The sequence below is a fragment of the Hypanus sabinus genome, chromosome 5, assembly GCF_030144855.1.
Source record: "Hypanus sabinus isolate sHypSab1 chromosome 5, sHypSab1.hap1, whole genome shotgun sequence".
Taxonomy (NCBI): Eukaryota; Metazoa; Chordata; class Chondrichthyes; order Myliobatiformes; family Dasyatidae; genus Hypanus; species Hypanus sabinus.
The window spans coordinates 17,459,144-17,467,104 of record NC_082710.1 but is presented as its reverse complement, the minus strand read 5'-3'; positions in this window follow the sequence as shown (position 1 = coordinate 17,467,104).

Here is a 7,961-nt window from a genome sequence, read left to right as displayed (position 1 = left end):
AAGGGTTGTGTCAGGTGGAAGTTGGTTTTGTAGGACCTCTTGATTAGTCAGGGCATGAAAAGTTATGGAGAGAAAGCAGGAGAATGGGGTCGAGAGGGAAAATAGATCTGCAAACTCAATGGGCCGAATGGCCTAATTCTACTCCTCTCTGTAGTCTCTTTTACAGAGGACAGAAAGAGTGTATTAGGTGCATATATTTATTAAAAGAAAATCATATCTGGCTAACTAGATTGGTTTTTTGTGCAAGTAACAAGGAAGGTTAAAGTGGGCATTATGTCAGCTGTAATCCCCTGGATTTTAACAAGGTTTTTGATGGGCTCGTACACAGCAGGCTGGTCAGAAAACCATGAGATCCAAGGGAACAATGGCAAATTTGATTCAAAATTTGATCACCACCATGAAGAAAAAGTTTGACGAAAGGTCCTGAATCAAGAAATTTGTTAACACTGAGGTTTGTGAAGATTCAGTCGTCTCATGCTGTTTGTAATACATACTATGGAGCGCAGGTTAACAGTGAGAAGGAGAGCTTTTGACTGTGGAAAGATGTAGATCGTGTGGTTGGTTGCACATAAAAATGGCAAACAAAGTTTGATCCAGACACATGAGGTAATGCACAGTGGTATTTGATAAAATAAAGGATATTTAGCAGTTTGAATGAAACAAGGGGCCTAGGATGGTATGATACAGATGTTCAAAGGTAATGGGATAACTCATTAATGAGATTTAATGGATAATTTGGGTATTTTCATTCCTTTTTTATTTAAACATCCTTGTTATTAAGTACTCCGTGAATATTTCTATACACAAGTAAAACAAATTTTAGATGTAAACATGTTATATTTTAATCAAGTCTGCATAAAATCAGAAAATGTTGAAATTTCTAAGTTGAGGCTTAGAAATAAGAACAGGGAGTTTGGTTGAACAGTATACAAGCTTAGTTCATTGTTTAAGTACTGCATCCAGTTCTCGTCCATGTTATAGGAAGGAATGTGATTGTACTGAAGGAGGTGCTGCGATATTTGGGGAGGTTTTCAGGGTTGGATAAGGTTAATTATGAGGAAATAATGGAGAAGTTAGGCTTATTTTTCTAAAGAGCAAAAAAAAAACTAAGGACAAGTTAAACAGAGTATAAAAGTTTTGAGAGGTTAAGAACATAGGAACAAAATATTCCCCATAGTAAAGGGGTCTAGAACTGGGAACACAAGTATATAAATAAAGGATTAAAGAAGAGATGATGGAAAATATTTTCACACAGAGATTAGTAGGGGCTGGAACACACTGCTGCAGGAATTGTACAAGTAAAAACTCTTGTTATGTCAAAACAATACACATTTGGGTCTGTACATGAAGACCCATGACTCCTGGGTTACAGATCTCATGCTGGAAGATGGGGTTAGATTGGGCAGCATGTTTTTCACTGACAGACATAATGAGCCAAGTGGCCGAATGCATAGTGAATTTTCTGTCATTCTATGTGTTAATGTTCCTGTGAATTGCCTCAGGATGCTTTGCCATGTTTCAAGTGCTATATAAAAGCAAATTGTTGTTCCAGCTGAGTAGTGCAGTGAAACACATCGAGACCTGACCATTTGTCATCTGCCTCAGGAAAATTGACCTGGAAACAGCACTTAATACTTTTGAAATCAAGTTCACTAGTTTTATATGTTAACCTTCTGAACACAATATTCCTTTACCTTGATTAAATCAGAAAGATAAATACTTGAAAGCTCAAAGAGAAAACTACAATTGCTGAATAGAAAAAAATTGTTTTACATTTTTGGCAATTACGTTCCCAAGCCACCCTTCTTCTCCTTGGTACACACACAGACTTTTCCTTGCTAAACCCAAAGTTTTGGGACTTCTAACCCATGCAAATTTTGACTTTTTCCCATATGTAGCATAGTTTAAAACTGTAATTGTTATATATGGTAATATAACCATATGTGGACAGGAAAGGAATGGAAGGTTATGGGCTGAGAGCAGGTAGCTGGGACTAGGTGAGAGTAAGCGTTCGGCATGGACTAGAAGGGCCGAGATGGCCTGTTTCCGTGCTGTAATTGTTATATATATGTTTCACACTTATAGTTCTTCCACCATTGTACTTCATGCTGCAGTCTTTCTCTCCTCAATTAATATTCAGTTATGCCATTTAACTTGCTTATTTTAACGGGGGCCAACATTTGAATCACCTGCGTTTTATCGATTTCTAGCCCATTCATTTTCTCTATATTTGGAGAGAAAATAAATGAAATAAGAGCAGGCCATTCCTACAATCTGTAAAGGACCCTATCATATAAAAAGCTTAATAATTGAATCTTGGGGTAATAGAAACCTACTGAAGATGGAGAAAATTTTCTTTGTCTATGTCTTTGAAGAGCTGACAATTGAACTTAAGAAAATAAAAAGAACAAATAATATGACAAAAATGATTAGAACAAACATTGGAAATATTTTAAAAAGTGTAGGACAAAATGGGAAACATTTAAAATTAGGCTCAGTGGAGAACAGATGATATACAGTATATTCCCCTAAAAGGATAGAACAAACTAAATGCACATGAGACTCCATGCATGAATAAAAACACAAGAAAGCAACTGTAAGACAAGAAGCATACATTAATTAGATGGACAGTAGAGAGATCATGTAAAAACAGAGTACAAAGCATCAGAGACAAGTAAAAACATAATGATTGCTAATGTTGCAATTTCCTTCCTCACAACTGACTCTTAAATTAACCTTTAGGGAATCCTGCACAAGGATTCTCAAATCCCTTTGTGCCTTAGTTTTTTTGTATTTTCTCTCCATTTAGAAAATAGTCAACCCTTTCATTTCTTCTACTGAGGTGCATAACTGATCATACATTTCCTCACACTGTATTCCATCTGCCATTCCTTTGCCCATTCTCTAAATCTGTCTTAAGTCCTTCTGTAGTTTCTCTGGTTCCACAAAACTACCTGACCCTCCACCTATATTCATATCGTCTGCAAACTTTGCAACAAAGCCATCAATTTCATCATCTACGACCTTTGTATATCATTGACATATAATGTAAAGGAAGCGGTCCCAATACAGAAACTTGTGGAACACCATTAGTCACCAGCAGCCAACCAGAAAAAGCTCCCTTTATTCCTTTTCTTCGCCTCCTGCAAATCAGCCACTGCCAGAATCTTTCCTATAATACCATGGGCTTGTAGCTTTCAGAATCCTGGGGTGTACACCATCTGGTCCAGGTGACTTATCTATCTTCAGACCCTTCAGTTTCTCCAGTAACCTCTCTCTAGTTATGGTAATTACATACATTTCATGCCCTTGGACACCTGGAATTTCCACCGTACTGGTAGTGTCTTCTACAGTGAAGATTGATGCAAAATATTTATTTAGTTCATCTGCCATTTCCTTGTCCCCCATTACTACCTCTCCAGCATCATTCTCGAGCAGTCTGATATCCACCCTCGCCTCTCTTTTACACTTCATGTATCTGAAGATACTTTTGGTATCCTCTTTAATATTATTGACTAGCTTACTTCTTTATTCCATCATTATGTTCTGAATGACATTTTTAGTTGTCTTCTGTTGGGTTTTAAAAGCTTCCCAATCCTCTAACTTCCCTCCTGCTGATTTGTGCTCTATTATCTGCCCTCTCTTTGGCTTTTATATTGGCTTTGACTTATTTTGTTAGTCACAGTTGTGTCATCTTGCCATTAGAATACTTCTTCCTCTTTGGGATGTATATATTCTGTGCCTTCCAAATTGCTTTAACAAACCAGCCATTGTTGCTCTGCCGTCATCCCTGCCAGTGTTCTTTTCCAATTAATTCTGGCCAGCTCCTCTCTCATGTCTTTGTAATTGCCTTTACTTCACTATAATACTGATACATCTGACTTGAGCTTCTCCTTCTCAAATTTTACAGTGAGTTCAATCATATTATGATCACTTACCACTAAGGTTTCTTTTACCTTCAGCTCTCTAATCAATTCTGTTTCATTGTACAACAACTAATCCAGAATAGCTAATTCCCTAGTGGGCTCAACCACAAGCTGCTTTAAAAAGCCATCTTGTAGGCATTTTAGAAATTCTCCCTCCTGGAATTCAGCACCAACCTGATTTTCCCAATCTACCTGCATATTGAAATCCCACAATCCCACATAACATTGCTCTTTCGGCATGGATTTTCTATCTCCCTTGTAATTTGTAGGCCACACTCTTCCTACTGTTGGGGGTGGTGGGGGGTCTATATATAACTGGCATCAGGGTTTTTTTACCCTTGCAGTTCCTTAGCTATATCCACAATGATTCAACATCTTCAGACCCTATGTTACCTCTTCTTAATGATTTGGTTTAATATTTTACCAACAGAACAATGCTGTCCCTCTGCTTTCCTGTCTGTCCTTTTGATACAATGTGTATCCTTGGACATTAAGTTCCCGGCTATAATCTTCTTTCAACCATGGTTTAGTGATGTCTGCAACATCATACCTGCCAATCTGCAACTGTGCTATAAATTCATCTACCTTATTCCATATGCTGAGGGAATTCAAGTGCAACACCTTCAGTCCTTTATTCACCCTTTTCGATTTTGCCCTCCTTTACATTGCAACTCATCTTGCTGATTGCAGCCTCTCCTCAATACACATTATCTTTCTTTGTAAATCAGCTGCCACATCTTCAGCACTATTATAATATTTTGCTTTGAAATACATGCAGCTCAGCACACTAGTTGCACCATGCTCAACCTTTTGATTCCTAACTTTGCCTGAGATCTCACCAACACCTGCCTCACCAACCACTCCACTAACTGTTCTGGCACTCTGGTTCCCATCACTCTGCAACTCTAATTTAAACTTCACTGTGCAGCATTAACAAACCTTTCCGGTAGGATATTTGTCCCCCTCCAGTTCAGGTGCAAACTGTCCCTTCTGTACAGGTCCACCTTCCATAGAAGAGAGCCCAAAGATCCAAAAATCTTATGCCTTCCCTCCTACACCAACTCCTTAGCCACGTATTAAACTGCATAATCTTTCTAGATCTGGCCTCATTAGCACATGGTACAGGTAGCAATCCTGAGATCACAACCCTGAAGGTCCTGCCTTTTAACTTAGCACCTAACTTCCTAAATTCCCTAGGCAGAACCTTGTCAATTGTCCTAACCATGTCATCATGTCATTGCTACCTACATGGACCATGACTTCTGGTTGACGCGATCTGAGGTATCCTGGACCCTGACACCCAGAAAGCAACATGCCATCTGGGAATTTTGTTATTGCCCATGTTACGAAACCCCGTAACTGGGTCACTTACCAGCAAAGATAGAGAGGTCCGTTGAAGTCTGATGGTACTATTTTTAAAAGTATTTATTGATAAAGGGGCACAAAAATAAGATTAATGCAAACATACAGATAATATACGTCGTCAATACTAAATCTAAAGCGCGGGTATAATAATGACCAATAAGAAATAGCTCTATCGTTGTCTAGGGGATAATGTATTGTCAGATGGAAATATAACAGTCACTGATAGTTCGTTCAAGCTGCAGTGTTTTTGGGTTTAAGAGCGAGGTCTTGCCCAGGTCTTTTATGATGCCAATCTGTTGAGTCAGGGGAGTGGGTTTCCCCATTGTTAGCTAAAAGCCGTTTTCTGTGGTTCCAGCCATGGAACTGAATGCATGTGGCCTCCTTCAGATGACTTCCTGCTATTACGTGGTCGCTTAACGTTTCTTTTGGTGCGTCTGAGGGGCTGTTCCTACAGACCCTCTTTTATCCTGACTCGCAGGGTCGTAGATGTCAATCAGGTTGGGGGTGATGCAATCTCTCCCTCAACCAGCCCACTTTGCCTGAGGGCGTTCACGTAGCATAGTCTTCAATCCACAACTTCGCCTTCCGGAGATAATGGCCATGTCCCGTAGCTTTACATCGCCGGGGAAACGAGACATTCTGCACGTCTCTCTCTCATTTCCTGGGTCCCTTGACCCAACCCAACAGTGATCTTGTGATTCTCACAAAGGAGGGGGCTACCCTGCACCCTTTGGCCCCTCAGAGCTGGGGTATATTCATAACATCCCCCTTCTTCAAAGTGTTTTCACCAGCGGTGAACACGAAGAAGTACAGAGTCTTACAGGGTTTTAGAATCTAACATAATACAAAAGTTTTTTTTTACAGAGTAATACAGTTATACATTCAATTCAGCATCTAAACAGTTAACGATTACAGTGTCACTTTCTTTAATATCTTAACATCTTGTACCGTATTAAAGTCTAGTAGCATCAGACTTCAATTTAATAACCATCTATTTTTATTTCTTTCCTTCAGGATCAAAACTAAGGAGGTGTGATCTTAGCTCACGTGCACCTACAAAAGTTTATGTAAATACTAATCTTTTTGTCGTTTTCAAACTCAATAGGCAGGCTTCCAGGGGGTTGTCTTTATTATTCACATGCTTTGTCAAAATCCCGTATAACCGGCTTTACTATTTAAAAATGGTGTCCTCATTAACTGTCGCCTCTTTTCCGGTGAGTTCCCACGTGGGAAACTTGGGTAATGTGGCGATATAAACCCTCGCCCGCCTTTTCCATTGGAATTATTTTATCAATACTGTGTCCCAAACTTAGACCATCTTCTGAATTTCCACCCAACTCTTTAATTTTACATAGGTGGCTAGCCCTCTCGTCAGGACCCTTCAGGCTATGTGTTTTCAGTTCGACCTCTTTGCTCAAGCAGCATTTTAAATTCTGCCTTTTCACACCACACTCTGGAATAACAATAGCGTGGGCCCCCCCCCCCCCCCCCCCGTCATCTCCTGGCTTAATCGGTAAGCGATCTGCAGGGTTTAAAATTTCTTCATTTGATTTGGGAACTACAGATTTCCCGTTTCCTTCAATGATAATATTTATCTCCCCATTTTTGAACTCCGCATTAACTTTGAACACACCTTCGAGCACAAACACCTGGGAACTCTCACTTCCCACTATTACCAAGGTTAACCCTTTCTTCACTGAACCAAGTCTATCTGACCCACAAGGACGGCCGTCTCGTTCCACTGAATTAAATACCTCAGACTTTTTCTGAGCTCCGTTATTAGGTTCAGTACCATGTGTATCCCCATCTTGGACACACTCAAATGGGACATTGGCCTCTTCCAGGCTTTCAATACCCGTACCCTTTTCAAATTCTAAGTTCCCCCGATCCTCCTGGGTACTCTCTGGGCAACTCCCTTCCGGAGTAAACTTAACCCCGCGGGCTGAAACAACCTCATCTGCCAACCCAGCAGACATCTTCAAGGCAAGGGCACCCTTTTCATCTAGGACTGCCCTCATTTCATTATCAGGAACACCTTTAGAATTTTCAACATCTTCAAACAGTTCTGCCAAACCAGACAGATCATCCCTGTCCAACTCTGGACCTCTTAACCGCTCTATTGGTTCCTCATCTTTATTTTCTGCCTCTAGGACCTTTCTCCTCTCTAAGGGCAGATCTACCTCCGCTCCCTTACCCTCTTTCACTTTACTACTCTTCGTTTTACCACCCTCTCAACCCTCGTGGTACAGGGTCGGTAGAAACGTCTCGGCCAAATCAAAACTGGCCAGATTTAAACTGCTCTCGTTCTCAGCTGCCTCTCTTGACAGGCTGCGAGTGACCGCGCATGCGGGATAGATCTTGGAACCTAGGGGTGGGGCCACAGCACTCACCAGCCGGCGTGTCCGCATCATGGCTGCCCAAACCTTACCACCTGCTAAATCGTTACCGAGAAGGACGTCCACGTCAGTTCTCGGGAATTCTGATCGCACCCCTATTTCAACTGGTCCAGATACCAGCTCACAATCCATAATGACCTTATGTAAGGACACCATTTCTGTCCCTTTACTTATTCCCTTCACAGCTACCATTCTCACCTTGCGACCAAACTCTAGTACCTTACCACTGATCAACGACAGCTCAGCCCCCATGTCTCTCCAGATCCGTATGGGA